Source organism: Euprymna scolopes, chromosome 23, assembly GCF_053919585.1.
Source record: "Euprymna scolopes isolate OS-2025 chromosome 23, ASM5391958v1, whole genome shotgun sequence".
In the NCBI taxonomy this organism is placed as follows: domain Eukaryota; kingdom Metazoa; phylum Mollusca; class Cephalopoda; order Sepiida; family Sepiolidae; genus Euprymna; species Euprymna scolopes.
The window spans coordinates 70,529,874-70,546,696 of record NC_136504.1 but is presented as its reverse complement, the minus strand read 5'-3'; the positions used below and the strand labels follow the sequence as shown (position 1 = coordinate 70,546,696).

At 35.3% G+C, this 16,823-nt stretch overlaps 1 protein-coding gene across 1 annotated transcript in view; it reads left to right on the top strand.

Annotated features, from left to right (window-relative positions):
* The window catches only part of LOC145245981 (dynein axonemal heavy chain 6-like), a 632,504-nt gene that overhangs the window by 610 nt on the left and 615,071 nt on the right, over positions 1–16,823 (top strand). The window lies entirely within an intron of this gene.

The window sequence follows — 16,823 nt, the reverse complement described above, 5'->3', positions numbered from 1 at the left end:
TTCGACCAAAGTTGACACTTTCATCACAAGTGTATTTAAGAAATTTTATTACCGCACAAGCAGAAAGGTTCAGCCTATAAAATCAACTGTAGATTCTTTTATGAGACCAGGGTGCGTCAAAATGAATATTTCTAAGAACACACTTGAATTTTAAACCTTAAATGGAGTCATTATTTAAAGATAATTTTATAATATCAATAGTAGATTCTCTACAGTGCAGTGTAGACTATAATACACTGTGGACTAAGTCACTGCGGAGAGGCATATGAAACTTCCTCCCGGTACACTGCGGTGAGGAGGCGGGGGACTAACTAGAGCAGCCAATAAATCGATTTGATAAATAATGGGTGATTTCATCGATTTTGATGACAATAAAAGTATAGAAGGGTGGAACATTTGTTAATCCTCATTCAATCCCGTATATATGCATATATATATATATATATATATATATATATGCATATATATGATTAGTTTTTTTGGAAAAAGAATTCCAGCAGAGTGCTCAATTAAAAGGAAAATCAAAATTGTAAGAGCGTATTTATATTTTGTGTACAGAAAGTTGTTAGTTGAGACAACTCATTGGTACCGTCGGTTTCAAGCCCGATAATAAGGCTTGTTCACGGTATCCTTATCAAGCTCTCTTCAGCCAATATTTGTCGAATATTGGCTGAAGAGAGCTTGATAAGGATACCGTAAATAGGCCTTATTATCGGGCTTGAAACCGACGGTACCAATGATCTGTCTCAACTAACAACTTTCTGTACACAAAATAAAAAAAATATATATATATATATATATATATATATATATATATATATATATATATATATATATACGGCTTTACCTGAATCGCTCATGTTCCGAAAAAAAAAGGAGCCGCCACTTTCCTCACTTTATCTGCATCTTAAAATAACTTGTTGAGAAATTCAACGCATTTCCAACATTAATTTCAAATGTCCGGATTCACGTTGACACACCAGTTATCATTAGATCACCAACACTGAGCTTAACCAGTATCAGATGACCATTTGGGAATACCAAGCACTATATGTAGGAACACACCTCCATGCAAGAACTACAAAACCTAAACTCCCTTGACCGGGATATACATATGACTTGGGACTACTTGTGAATTTGATATTCCCTAGAAACTTCCTTCTTTGGAAGAAGTCGATTTAAGCTACCTAGAATGAATATCGCTGTTTGTGGGGGATTTTTTTTTTTTTGGGGGGGGGAGGCTCTTCAGATTACTATTCTCAGATCATACTTCTTTTATGAAAACCTGATTTTCAGGTATGAATTCAATTATCAATGTAATTATAACGTAAAATAATGTCATCCTTCCAAATTGATATTTTTCAAGGACTTGTAAGCCTCAATCTAACTTCTCAAACTGTAATTACATTGAAAAAATATCTTCTAATTGCTATAACGATTGAACACCAAATTTACAGATTATGAAGACACTTTTGGCAAAAGTTTGCGGCTAAGGAATGTTTATGCTTACTATTGTGTGTATTATTTTATCCTAATAGTATTGTGAAGGTTTACATATTATGTCCATTTCGTCTGATATTCTCTCAGATGTTGGATGACATCGATTCTTGATCTAAACATTTTTAATAAAATTCTAATTAATTTTTTTTTAACATCTATAAAATTGAACTTTTATGCAAATTTTTTAATTGATTCTTTTCGACAATTATTATATGAAAAATTATCAACCAATTTATTTTAATTACTTCATTTCTGCTTTTGATTTCATTGAATTAAGTTTTGCATAAAAAGAATGTTCAATTTTTTTTCTGTGTTAAAATGTGTTTTGTATTGTGTACTAACATTTTTTTTTGTGTAAAAAGAAATTACAGCAGCAACTAAAACATGGCAGCGAGCGATTAAAACTGCTGACACCAAATTCAAATTTATTCTAGAACAAAAAATACAATCTAAAACCAGCAATTGACCTTATTCAACATTTTAGTGGTTGTCAAGAAAAATATGTGAGATATTCTAACGGTCAATATATTGACATGTGTGTAATTTCATTTAATATGTCAAACTTAAAAATATAGATCGGATGAAAAACATTGATTTTTTGACAAAAAAATCGACGCTAAAATAATTTATAATGATGAGGAAAGATATTCGTTCTCCATTACAATTATAGTAAGTTGTAATGATAGAAGGTTCATCTGATGAATTAGGAAACAACATCAGAGTTCCATAGTTTTATTGAAGTGTGCTGAAAAAAGAATTAAAACAACAGTCAATCTTTAAAAAGTGTGCCATGCGACTTCGTAGATTTACCAATTTGTTGGCGACTTGGGAAAACTAACAAAATATGTCTAAGCTATGCAAATCCATGCAAAAATAAAATTGTGTAGAGGCTGTGAGAAGTAGTCTAGGAATTACTGTGTTCCGATGATGCTGAGATTCTAATTGGTTGGCAGATTAATCACTCTAATGATGTACCTATGTGAAAGGAAAATAGTACATGAAAATATGACTGCTACAATAACCCTTGCTAACAAAAGCAAAGATTATTAAGGATCATCGTTTAAAAGGAAAATAAGTCCTAGCAAACATGTAAGTTCCCAAAAAGGAAAAACATGTCTGTTTAATTGGTATAAATGTGTGTTTTGTTAAAGAGAAAATGCAAAAAGAATAAAACTAAATAGCCAACATATTCAATTCACAGAAAAAAGTCTTTGATATATTTATGTAATACAGAGGACAAGAATTTAAACAATAACAATATTCTGCTCTATATGAAGTTTATGTTACTTTTTTCGGTAATGGACATCCTACCATTGTGTGTAGTGGTGATGTGCGTAGGTAGAGAAGGTCTCTTTAGATGTTAGGGTTAGGATAAGGTGTAGGGGGTTAGGGAGAATTTGTGTGTTCAGAAAAGAGCATAAAGTATCTAAAAAGACTCAATCAAACTTATTTCCATGCACACTTTTTTTTTTTTTCAATGTCCAAAGTGAAAAGTTTATTAGTGTAAACACATAAGGATCAGCACCAAAAAAAGGATCAGCACCAGAAAAAGGATCAGCATCAGAAAAAGGATCAGAACCAGTAAAAGGATCAGCACCAGAAAAAGGATAATCATCAGAAAAAGGATCATCATCAGAAAAAGGATCATCATCAGAAAAAGGATCATCATCAGAAAAAGGATCAGCATCAGAAAAAGGATCAGCATCAGAAAAAGGATCATCATCAGAAAAAGGATCATCATCAGAAAAAGGATCAGCATCAGAAAAAGGATCATCATCAGAAAAAGGATCATCATCAGAAAAAGGATCAGCATCAGAAAAAGGATCAGCATCAGAAAAAGGATCATCATCAGAAAAAGGATCATCATCAGAAAAAGGATCAGCATCAGAAAAAGGATCATCATCAGAAAAAGGATCAGCATCAGAAAAAGGATCATCATCAGAAAAAGGATCATCATCAGAAAAAGGATCATCATCAGAAAAAGGATCAGCATCAGAAAAAGGATCAGCATCAGAAAAAGGATCAGCATCAGAAAAAGGATCATCATCAGAAAAAGGATCAGCATCAGAAAAAGGATCAGCATCAGAAAAAGGATCATCATCAGAAAAAGGATCATCATCAGAAAAAGGATCAGCATCAGAAAAAGGATCAGCATCAGAAAAAGGATCAGCATCAGAAAAAGGATCATCATCAGAAAAAGGATCATCATCAGAAAAAGGATAATCATCAGAAAAAGGATCATCATCAGAAAAAGGATCATCATCAGAAAAAGGATCATCATCAGAAAAAGGATCAGCATCAGAAAAAGGATCAGCATCAGAAAAAGGATCATCATCAGAAAAAGGATCATCATCAGAAAAAGGATCATCATCAGAAATAGGTTCATCATCAGAAAAAGGATCAGCATCAGAAAAAGGATCAGCATCAGAAAAAGGATCAGCATCAGAAAAAGGATCATCATCAGAAAAAGGATCATCATCAGAAAAAGGATAATCATCAGAAAAAGGATCATCATCAGAAAAAGGATCATCATCAGAAAAAGGATCAGCATCAGAAAAAGGATCAGCATCAGAAAAAGGATCATCATCAGAAAAAGGATCATCATCAGAAAAAGGATCAGCATCAGAAAAAGGATCATCATCAGAAAAAGGATCAGCATCAGAAAAAGGATCAGCACCAGAAAAAAGGATCATCATCAGAAAAAGGATCAGCATCAGAAAAAGGATCATCATCAGAAAAAGGATCATCATCAGAAAAAGGATCAGCATCAGAAAAAGGATCATCATCAGAAAAAGGATCATCATCAGAAAAAGGATCAGCATCAGAAAAAGGATCAGCACCAGAAAAAAGGATCATCATCAGAAAAAGGATCAGCATCAGAAAAAGGATCATCATCAGAAAAAGGATCATCATCAGAAAAAGGATCAGCATCAGAAAAAGGATCATCATCAGAAAAAGGATCATCATCAGAAAAAGGATCATCATCAGAAAAAGGATCATCATCAGAAAAAGGATCAGCATCAGAAAAAGGATCATCATCAGAAAAAGGATCATCATCAGAAAAAGGATCAGCATCAGAAAAAGGATCAGCATCAGAAAAAGGATCATCATCAGAAAAAGGATCAGCATCAGAAAAAGGATCAGCATCAGAAAAAGGATCAGCATCAGAAAAAGGATCAGCATCAGAAAAAGGATCAGCATCAGAAAAAGGATCATCATCAGAAAAAGGATCAGCATCAGAAAAAGGATCATCATCAGAAAAAGGATCATCATCAGAAAAAGGATCATCATCAGAAAAAGGATCATCATCAGAAAAAGGATCATCATCAGAAAAAGGATCAGCATCAGAAAAAGGATCAGCATCAGAAAAAGGATCATCATCAGAAAAAGGATCAGCATCAGAAAAAGGATCAGCATCAGAAAAAGGATCATCATCAGAAAAAGGATCATCATCAGAAAAAGGATCAGCATCAGAAAAAGGATCATCATCAGAAAAAGGATCATCATCAGAAAAAGGATCATCATCAGAAAAAGGATCATCATCAGAAAAAGGATCATCATCAGAAAAAGGATCAGCATCAGAAAAAGGATCAGCATCAGAAAAAGGATCATCATCAGAAAAAGGATCATCATCAGAAAAAGGATCAGCATCAGAAAAAGGATCATCATCAGAAAAAGGATCAGCATCAGAAAAAGGATCAGCACCAGAAAAAAGGATCATCATCAGAAAAAGGATCAGCATCAGAAAAAGGATCATCATCAGAAAAAGGATCATCATCAGAAAAAGGATCAGCATCAGAAAAAGGATCATCATCAGAAAAAGGATCATCATCAGAAAAAGGATCAGCATCAGAAAAAGGATCAGCACCAGAAAAAAGGATCATCATCAGAAAAAGGATCAGCATCAGAAAAAGGATCATCATCAGAAAAAGGATCATCATCAGAAAAAGGATCAGCATCAGAAAAAGGATCATCATCAGAAAAAGGATAATCATCAGAAAAAGGATAATCATCAGAAAAAGGATCATCATCAGAAAAAGGATCATCATCAGAAAAAGGATCAGCATCAGAAAAAGGATCATCATCAGAAAAAGGATCATCATCAGAAAAAGGATCATCATCAGAAAAAGGATCATCATCAGAAAAAGGATCATCATCAGAAAAAGGATCAGCATCAGAAAAAGGATCAGCATCAGAAAAAGGATCATCATCAGAAAAAGGATCAGCATCAGAAAAAGGATCAGCATCAGAAAAAGGATCATCATCAGAAAAAGGATCATCATCAGAAAAAGGATCAGCATCAGAAAAAGGATCAGCATCAGAAAAAGGATCAGCACCAGAAAAAAGGATCATCATCAGAAAAAGGATAATCATCAGAAAAAGGATCAGCATCAGAAAAAGGATCAGCATCAGAAAAAGGATCATCATCAGAAAAAGGATCAGCATCAGAAAAAGGATCATCATCAGAAAAAGGATCAGCATCAGAAAAAGGATCATCATCAGAAAAAGGATCATCATCAGAAAAAGGATCATCATCAGAAAAAGGATCATCATCAGAAAAAGGATCATCATCAGAAAAAGGATCAGCATCAGAAAAAGGATCATCATCAGAAAAAGGATCATCATCAGAAAAAGGATCAGCATCAGAAAAAGGATCAGCATCAGAAAAAGGATCAGCATCAGAAAAAGGATCATCATCAGAAAAAGGATCAGCATCAGAAAAAGGATCAGCATCAGAAAAAGGATCATCATCAGAAAAAGGATCAGCATCAGAAAAAGGATCAGCACCAGAAAAAAGGATCATCATCAGAAAAAGGATAATCATCAGAAAAAGGATCAGCACCAGAAAAAGGATCATCATCAGAAAAAGGATAATCATCAGAAAAAGGATCATCATCAGAAAAAAGGATCATCATCAGAAAAAGGATAATCATCAGAAAAAGGATCATCATCAGAAAAAGGATCAGCATCAGAAAAAGGATCAGCATCAGAAAAAGGATCATCATCAGAAAAAGGATCATCATCAGAAAAAGGATCAGCATCAGAAAAAGGATCAGCATCAGAAAAAGGATCAGCATCAGAAAAAGGATCATCATCAGAAAAAGGATCATCATCAGAAAAAGGATCAGCATCAGAAAAAGGATCATCATCAGAAAAAGGATCATCATCAGAAAAAGGATCAGCATCAGAAAAAGGATCAGCACCAGAAAAAAGGATCATCATCAGAAAAAGGATAATCATCAGAAAAAGGATCAGCACCAGAAAAAGGATAATCATCAGAAAAAGGATAATCATCAGAAAAAGGATCATCATCAGAAAAAGGATCAGCATCAGAAAAAGGATCAGCATCAGAAAAAGGATCATCATCAGAAAAAGGATCAGCACCAGAAAAAAGGATCAGCATCAGAAAAAGGATAATCATCAGAAAAAGGATCAGCATCAGAAAAAGGATCATCATCAGAAAAAGGATCATCATCAGAAAAAAGGATCAGCATCAGAAAAAGGATCATCATCAGAAAAAGGATCATCATCAGAAAAAGGATCATCATCAGAAAAAGGATCAGCATCAGAAAAAGGATCAGCATCAGAAAAAGGATCAGCACCAGAAAAAAGGATCATCATCAGAAAAAGGATAATCATCAGAAAAAGGATCAGCACCAGAAAAAGGATAATCATCAGAAAAAGGATAATCATCAGAAAAAGGATCATCATCAGAAAAAGGATCAGCATCAGAAAAAGGATCAGCATCAGAAAAAGGATCATCATCAGAAAAAGGATCATCATCAGAAAAAGGATCAGCACCAGAAAAAAGGATCAGCATCAGAAAAAGGATCATCATCAGAAAAAGGATCATCATCAGAAAAAGGATCAGCATCAGAAAAAGGATCAGCACCAGAAAAAGGATCATCATCAGAAAAAGGATCATCATCAGAAAAAGGATCAGCACCAGAAAAAAGGATCAGCATCAGAAAAAGGATCATCATCAGAAAAAGGATCATCATCAGAAAAAGGATCAGCATCAGAAAAAGGATCATCATCAGAAAAAGGATCATCATCAGAAAAAGGATCATCATCAGAAAAAGGATCATCATCAGAAAAAAGGATCAGCATCAGAAAAAGGATCATCATCAGAAAAAGGATAATCATCAGAAAAAAGGATCAGCATCAGAAAAAGGATCATCATCAGAAAAAGGATAATCATCAGAAAAAAGGATCAGCATCAGAAAAAGGATCATCATCAGAAAAAGGATCATCATCAGAAAAAAGGATCAGCATCAGAAAAAGGATCATCATCAGAAAAAGGATCAGCATCAGAAAAAGGATCATCATCAGAAAAAGGATCATCATCAGAAAAAAGGATCAGCATCAGAAAAAGGATCATCATCAGAAAAAGGATAATCATCAGAAAAAAGGATCAGCATCAGAAAAAGGATCATCATCAGAAAAAGGATAATCATCAGAAAAAAGGATCAGCATCAGAAAAAGGATCATCATCAGAAAAAGGATCATCATCAGAAAAAAGGATCAGCATCAGAAAAAGGATCATCATCAGAAAAAGGATCAGCATCAGAAAAAGGATCATCATCAGAAAAAGGATCATCATCAGAAAAAAGGATCAGCATCAGAAAAAGGATCATCATCAGAAAAAGGATAATCATCAGAAAAAAGGATCAGCATCAGAAAAAGGATCATCATCAGAAAAAGGATAATCATCAGAAAAAAGGATCAGCATCAGAAAAAGGATCATCATCAGAAAAAGGATCATCATCAGAAAAAAGGATCAGCATCAGAAAAAGGATCATCATCAGAAAAAGGATCATCATCAGAAAAAAGGATCAGCATCAGAAAAAGGATCATCATCAGAAAAAGGATCAGCATCAGAAAAAAGGATCAGCACCAGAAAAAGGATAATCATCAGAAAAAGGATAATCATCAGAAAAAGGATCATCATCAGAAAAAGGATAATCATCAGAAAAAGGATCATCATCAGAAAAAAGGATCAGCACCAGAAAAAGGATAATCATCAGAAAAAGGATAATCATCAGAAAAAGGATCATCATCAGAAAAAGGATCAGCATCAGAAAAAGGATCATCATCAGAAAAAGGATCATCATCAGAAAAAGGATCAGCACCAGAAAAAAGGATCAGCATCAGAAAAAGGATCATCATCAGAAAAAGGATCATCATCAGAAAAAGGATCAGCATCAGAAAAAGGATCAGCACCAGAAAAAGGATCATCATCAGAAAAAGGATCATCATCAGAAAAAGGATCAGCACCAGAAAAAAGGATCAGCATCAGAAAAAGGATCATCATCAGAAAAAGGATCATCATCAGAAAAAGGATAATCATCAGAAAAAGGATCAGCATCAGAAAAAGGATCATCATCAGAAAAAGGATCAGCATCAGAAAAAGGATCAGCACCAGAAAAAGGATCATCATCAGAAAAAGGATCATCATCAGAAAAAGGATCAGCACCAGAAAAAAGGATCAGCATCAGAAAAAGGATCATCATCAGAAAAAGGATCATCATCAGAAAAAGGATCAGCATCAGAAAAAGGATCATCATCAGAAAAAGGATCATCATCAGAAAAAGGATCATCATCAGAAAAAGGATCATCATCAGAAAAAAGGATCAGCATCAGAAAAAGGATCATCATCAGAAAAAGGATCATCATCAGAAAAAGGATCAGCATCAGAAAAAGGATCAGCACCAGAAAAAAGGATCAGCATCAGAAAAAGGATCAGCACCAGAAAAAAGGACCAGCATCAGAAAAAGGATCAGCACCAGAAAAAGGATCAGCACCAGAAAAAAGGATCAACATCAGAAAAAGGATCAGCATCAGAAAAAGGATCAGCACCAGAAAAAGGATCAGCACCAGAAAAAAGGATCAGCATCAGAAAAAGGATCAGCACCAGAAAAAAGGACCAGCATCAGAAAAAGGATCAGCATCAGAAAAAGGATCAGCACCAGAAAAAGGATCATCATCAGAAAAAGGATCAGCATCAGAAAAAGGATCAGCACCAGAAAAAGGATCATCATCAGAAAAAGGATCAGCATCAGAAAAAGGATCATCATCAGAAAAAGGATCAGCACCAGAAAAAGGATCATCATCAGAAAAAGGATCATCATCAGAAAAAGGATCAGCATCAGAAAAAGGATCATCATCAGAAAAAGGATCAGCATCAGAAAAAGGATCAGCACCAGAAAAAGGATCATCATCAGAAAAAGGATCATCATCAGAAAAAGGATCATCATCAGAAAAAGGATCATCATCAGAAAAAGGATCAGCACCAGAAAAAGGATCATCATCAGAAAAAGGATCAGCATCAGAAAAAGGATCAGCATCAGAAAAAGGATCATCATCAGAAAAAGGATCAGCACCAGAAAAAGGATCATCATCAGAAAAAGGATCATCATCAGAAAAAGGATCAGCACCAGAAAAAGGATCATCATCAGAAAAAGGATCAGCACCAGAAAAAGGATCATCATCAGAAAAAGGATCATCATCAAAAAAAGGATCAGCATCAGAAAAAGGATCAGCACCAGAAAAAAGGACCAGCATCAGAAAAAGGATCAGCACCAGAAAAAGGATCAGCACCAGAAAAAAGGATCAACATCAGAAAAAGGATCAGCATCAGAAAAAGGATCAGCACCAGAAAAAGGATCAGCACCAGAAAAAAGGATCAGCATCAGAAAAAGGATCAGCACCAGAAAAAAGGACCAGCATCAGAAAAAGGATCAGCATCAGAAAAAGGATCAGCACCAGAAAAAGGATCATCATCAGAAAAAGGATCAGCATCAGAAAAAGGATCAGCACCAGAAAAAGGATCATCATCAGAAAAAGGATCAGCATCAGAAAAAGGATCATCATCAGAAAAAGGATCAGCACCAGAAAAAGGATCATCATCAGAAAAAGGATCATCATCAGAAAAAGGATCAGCATCAGAAAAAGGATCATCATCAGAAAAAGGATCAGCATCAGAAAAAGGATCAGCACCAGAAAAAGGATCATCATCAGAAAAAGGATCATCATCAGAAAAAGGATCATCATCAGAAAAAGGATCATCATCAGAAAAAGGATCAGCACCAGAAAAAGGATCATCATCAGAAAAAGGATCAGCATCAGAAAAAGGATCAGCATCAGAAAAAGGATCATCATCAGAAAAAGGATCAGCACCAGAAAAAGGATCATCATCAGAAAAAGGATCATCATCAGAAAAAGGATCATCATCAGAAAAAGGATCAGCACCAGAAAAAGGATCATCATCAGAAAAAGGATCAGCACCAGAAAAAGGATCATCATCAGAAAAAGGATCAGCATCAGAAAAAGGATTATCATCAGAAAAAGGATCAGCACCAGAAAAAGGATCAGCATCAGAAAAAGGATCATCATCAGAAAAAGGATCAGCATCAGAAAAAGGATCATCATCAGAAAAAGGATCATCATCAGAAAAAGGATCATCATCAGAAAAAGGATCATCATCAGAAAAAGGATCAGCATCAGAAAAAGGATTATCATCAGAAAAAGGATCAGCACCAGAAAAAGGATCAGCACCAGAAAAAGGATCAGCACCAGAAAAAGGATCAGCACCAGAAAAAGGATCAGCACCAGAAAAAGGATCAGCACCAGAAAAAGGATCAGCATCAGAAAAAGGATCAGCATCAGAAAAAGGATTATCATCAGAAAAAGGATCATCATCAGAAAAAGGATCAGCATCAGAAAAAGGATCATCATCAGAAAAAGGATCATCATCAGAAAAAGGATCATCATCAGAAAAAGGATCAGCACCAGAAAAAGGATCATCATCAGAAAAAGGATCATCATCAGAAAAAGGATCATCATCAGAAAAAGGATCAGCACCAGAAAAAGGATCATCATCAGAAAAAGGATCATCATCAGAAAAAGGATCATCATCAGAAAAAGGATCAGCACCAGAAAAAGGATCATCATCAGAAAAAGGATCAGCATCAGAAAAAGGATCATCATCAGAAAAAGGATCATCATCAGAAAAAGGATCATCATCAGAAAAAGGATCATCATCAGAAAAAGGATCATCATCAGAAAAAGGATCATCATCAGAAAAAGGATCAGCATCAGAAAAAGGATCAGCACCAGAAAAAGGATCATCATCAGAAAAAGGATCATCATCAGAAAAAGGATCATCATCAGAAAAAGGATCAGCACCAGAAAAAGGATCATCACCAGAAAAAGGATCAGCATCAGAAAAAGGATCATCATCAGAAAAAGGATCATCATCAGAAAAAGGATCAGCACCAGAAAAAGGATCAGCATCAGAAAAAGGATCAGCATCAGAAAAAGGATTATCATCAGAAAAAGGATCATCATCAGAAAAAGGATCAGCATCAGAAAAAGGATCATCATCAGAAAAAGGATCAGCATCAGAAAAAGGATCATCATCAGAAAAAGGATCAGCACCAGAAAAAGGATCAGCATCAGAAAAAGGATCATCATCAGAAAAAGGATCAGCACCAGAAAAAGGATCAGCATCAGAAAAAGGATCATCATCAGAAAAAGGATCATCATCAGAAAAAGGATCATCATCAGAAAAAGGATCAGCACCAGAAAAAGGATCAGCATCAGAAAAAGGATCATCATCAGAAAAAGGATCATCATCAGAAAAAGGATCAGCACCAGAAAAAGAATCATCATCAGAAAAAGGATCATCATCAGAAAAAGGATCATCATCAGAAAAAGGATCATCATCAGAAAAAGGATCAGCACCAGAAAAAGGATCAGCATCAGAAAAAGGATCATCATCAGAAAAAGGATCATCATCAGAAAAAGGATCAGCACCAGAAAAAGAATCATCATCAGAAAAAGGATCATCATCAGAAAAAGGATCATCATCAGAAAAAGGATCATCATCAGAAAAAGGATCAGCACCAGAAAAAGGATCAGCATCAGAAAAAGGATCATCATCAGAAAAAGGATCATCATCAGAAAAAGGATCATCATCAGAAAAAGGATCAGCATCAGAAAAAGGATCAGCATCAGAAAAAGGATCATCATCAGAAAAAGGATCATCATCAGAAAAAGGATCAGCATCAGAAAAAGGATCAGCATCAGAAAAAGGATCATCATCAGAAAAAGGATCATCATCAGAAAAAGGATCATCATCAGAAAAAGGATCATCATCAGAAAAAGGATCATCATCAGAAAAAGGATCATCATCAGAAAAAGGATCAGCATCAGAAAAAGGATTATCATCAGAAAAAGGATCATCATCAGAAAAAGAATCAGCACCAGAAAAAGGATCAGCACCAGAAAAAGGATCATCATCAGAAAAAGGATCATCATCAGAAAAAGGATCATCATCAGAAAAAGGATCAGCACCAGAAAAAGGATCATCATCAGAAAAAGGATCAGCACCAGAAAAAGGATCATCATCAGAAAAAGGATCAGCATCAGAAAAAGGATCATCATCAGAAAAAGGATCATCATCAGAAAAAGGATCAGCATCAGAAAAAGGATCATCATCAGAAAAAGGATCAGCATCAGAAAAAGGATTATCATCAGAAAAAGGATCATCATCAGAAAAAGGATCAGCATCAGAAAAAGGATCATCATCAGAAAAAGGATCATCATCAGAAAAAGGATCATCATCAGAAAAAGGATCATCATCAGAAAAAGGATCATCATCAGAAAAAGGATCATCATCAGAAAAAGGATCATCATCAGAAAAAGGATCAGCACCAGAAAAAGGATCAGCATCAGAAAAAGGATCATCATCAGAAAAAGGATCATCATCAGAAAAAGGATCATCATCAGAAAAAGGATCATCATCAGAAAAAGGATCATCATCAGAAAAAGGATCATCATCAGAAAAAGGATCAGCATCAGAAAAAGGATTATCATCAGAAAAAGGATCAGCACCAGAAAAAGGATCAGCATCAGAAAAAGGATCATCATCAGAAAAAGGATCATCATCAGAAAAAGGATCAGCACCAGAAAAAGGATCAGCATCAGAAAAAGGATTATCATCAGAAAAAGGATCATCATCAGAAAAAGAATCAGCACCAGAAAAAGGATCAGCACCAGAAAAAGGATCATCATCAGAAAAAGGATCATCATCAGAAAAAGGATCATCATCAGAAAAAGGATCAGCACCAGAAAAAGGATCATCATCAGAAAAAGGATCAGCACCAGAAAAAGGATCATCATCAGAAAAAGGATCAGCATCAGAAAAAGGATTATCATCAGAAAAAGGATCATCATCAGAAAAAGGATCAGCATCAGAAAAAGGATCATCATCAGAAAAAGGATCAGCATCAGAAAAAGGATTATCATCAGAAAAAGGATCATCATCAGAAAAAGGATCATCATCAGAAAAAGGATCATCATCAGAAAAAGGATCATCATCAGAAAAAGGATTATCATCAGAAAAAGGATCAGCACCAGAAAAAGGATCAGCATCAGAAAAAGGATCATCATCAGAAAAAGGATCAGCATCAGAAAAAGGATCATCATCAGAAAAAGGATCATCATCAGAAAAAGGATCATCATCAGAAAAAGGATCATCATCAGAAAAAGGATCATCATCAGAAAAAGGATCAGCATCAGAAAAAGGATTATCATCAGAAAAAGGATCAGCACCAGAAAAAGGATCAGCATCAGAAAAAGGATCATCATCAGAAAAAGGATCAGCACCAGAAAAAGGATCATCATCAGAAAAAGGATCATCATCAGAAAAAGGATCAGCACCAGAAAAAGGATCATCATCAGAAAAAGGATCATCATCAGAAAAAGGATCATCATCAGAAAAAGGATCAGCACCAGAAAAAGGATCAGCATCAGAAAAAGGATTATCATCAGAAAAAGGATCAGCACCAGAAAAAGGATCATCATCAGAAAAAGGATCATCATCAGAAAAAGGATCAGCATCAGAAAAAGGATCATCATCAGAAAAAGGATCATCATCAGAAAAAGGATCAGCACCAGAAAAAGGATCATCATCAGAAAAAGGATCATCATCAGAAAAAGGATCAGCATCAGAAAAAGGATCATCATCAGAAAAAGGATCATCATCAGAAAAAGGATCAGCACCAGAAAAAGGATCATCATCAGAAAAAGGATCATCATCAGAAAAAGGATCAGCATCAGAAAAAGGATCATCATCAGAAAAAGGATCATCATCAGAAAAAGGATCATCATCAGAAAAAGGATCATCATCAGAAAAAGGATCATCATCAGAAAAAGGATCAGCATCAGAAAAAGGATTATCATCAGAAAAAGGATCAGCACCAGAAAAAGGATCATCATCAGAAAAAGGATCATCATCAGAAAAAGGATCAGCACCAGAAAAAGGATCATCATCAGAAAAAGGATCATCATCAGAAAAAGGATCAGCACCAGAAAAAGGATCATCATCAGAAAAAGGATCATCATCAGAAAAAGGATCATCATCAGAAAAAGGATCAGCACCAGAAAAAGGATCAGCATCAGAAAAAGGATTATCATCAGAAAAAGGATCAGCACCAGAAAAAGGATCAGCATCAGAAAAAGGATCACCATCAGAAAAAGGATCAGCATCAGAAAAAGGATCAGCATCAGAAAAAGGATCATCATCAGAAAAAGGATCAGCACCAGAAAAAGGATCAGCACCAGAAAAAGGATCATCATCAGAAAAAGGATCAGCATCAGAAGAAGGATCATCATCAGAAAAAGGATCAGCACCAGAAAAAGGATCATCATCAGAAAAAGGATCATCATCAGAAAAAGGATCATCATCAGAAAAAGGATCAGCACCAGAAAAAGGATCATCATCAGAAAAAGGATCAGCATCAGAAAAAGGATTATCATCAGAAAAAGGATCAGCACCAGAAAAAGGATCAGCATCAGAAAAAGGATCATCATCAGAAAAAGGATCAGCATCAGAAAAAGGATCAGCATCAGAAAAAGGATCATCATCAGAAAAAGGATCAGCATCAGAAAAAGGATTATCATCAGAAAAAGGATCAGCACCAGAAAAAGGATCAGCATCAGAAAAAGGATCATCATCAGAAAAAGGATCAGCATCAGAAAAAGGATCAGCATCAGAAAAAGGATCATCATCAGAAAAAGGATCAGCACCAGAAAAAGGATCAGCACCAGAAAAAGGATCATCATCAGAAAAAGGATCAGCATCAGAAAAAGGATCATCATCAGAAAAAGGATCAGCACCAGAAAAAGGATCATCATCAGAAAAAGGATCATCATCAGAAAAAGGATCAGCATCAGAAAAAGGATCAGCATCAGAAAAAGGATCATCATCAGAAAAAGGATCATCATCAGAAAAAGGATCATCATCAGAAAAAGGATCAGCACCAGAAAAAGGATCATCATCAGAAAAAGGATCATCATCAGAAAAAGGATCAGCATCAGAAAAAGGATCAGCATCAGAAAAAGGATCATCATCAGAAAAAGGATCAGCACCAGAAAAAGGATCATCATCAGAAAAAGGATCAGCACCAGAAAAAGGATCATCACCAGAAAAAGGATAATTATCAGAAAAAGGATCAGCACCAGAAAAAGGATCATCATCAGAAAAAGGATCAGCATCAGAAAAAGGATTATCATCAGAAAAAGGATCAGCACCAGAAAAAGGATCAGCATCAGAAAAAGGATCATCATCAGAAAAAGGATCAGCATCAGAAAAAGGATCAGCGTCAGAAAAAGGATTATCATCAGAAAAAGGATCATCATCAGAAAAAGGATCATCATCAGAAAAAGGATCAGCATCAGAAAAAGGATCAGCATCAGAAAAAGGATTATCATCAGAAAAAGGATCAGCATCAGAAAAAGGATCAGCACCAGAAAAAGGATCAGCACCAGAAAAAGGATCATCACCAGAAAAAGGATCAGCATCAGAAAAAGGATAATCATCAGAAAAAGGATCATCATCAGAAAAAGGATCAGCATCAGAAAAAGGATCATCATCAGAAAAAGGATCAGCACCAGAAAAAGGATCATCATCAGAAAAAGGATCATCATCAGAAAAAGGATCAGCACCAGAAAAAGGATCAGCACCAGAAAAAGGATCATCATCAGAAAAAGGATCAGCACCAGAAAAAGGATCATCATCAGAAAAAGGATCATCATCAGAAAAAGGATCAGCACCAGAAAAAGGATCAGCACCAGAAAAAGGATCATCATCAGAAAAAGGATCATCATCAGAAAAAGGATCATCATCAGAAAAAGGATCATCATCAGAAAAAGGATCAGCATCAGAAAAAGGATCATCATCAGAAAAAGGATCAGCATCAGAAAAAGGATCATCATCAGAAAAAGGATCATCATCAGAAAAAGGATCAGCACCAGAA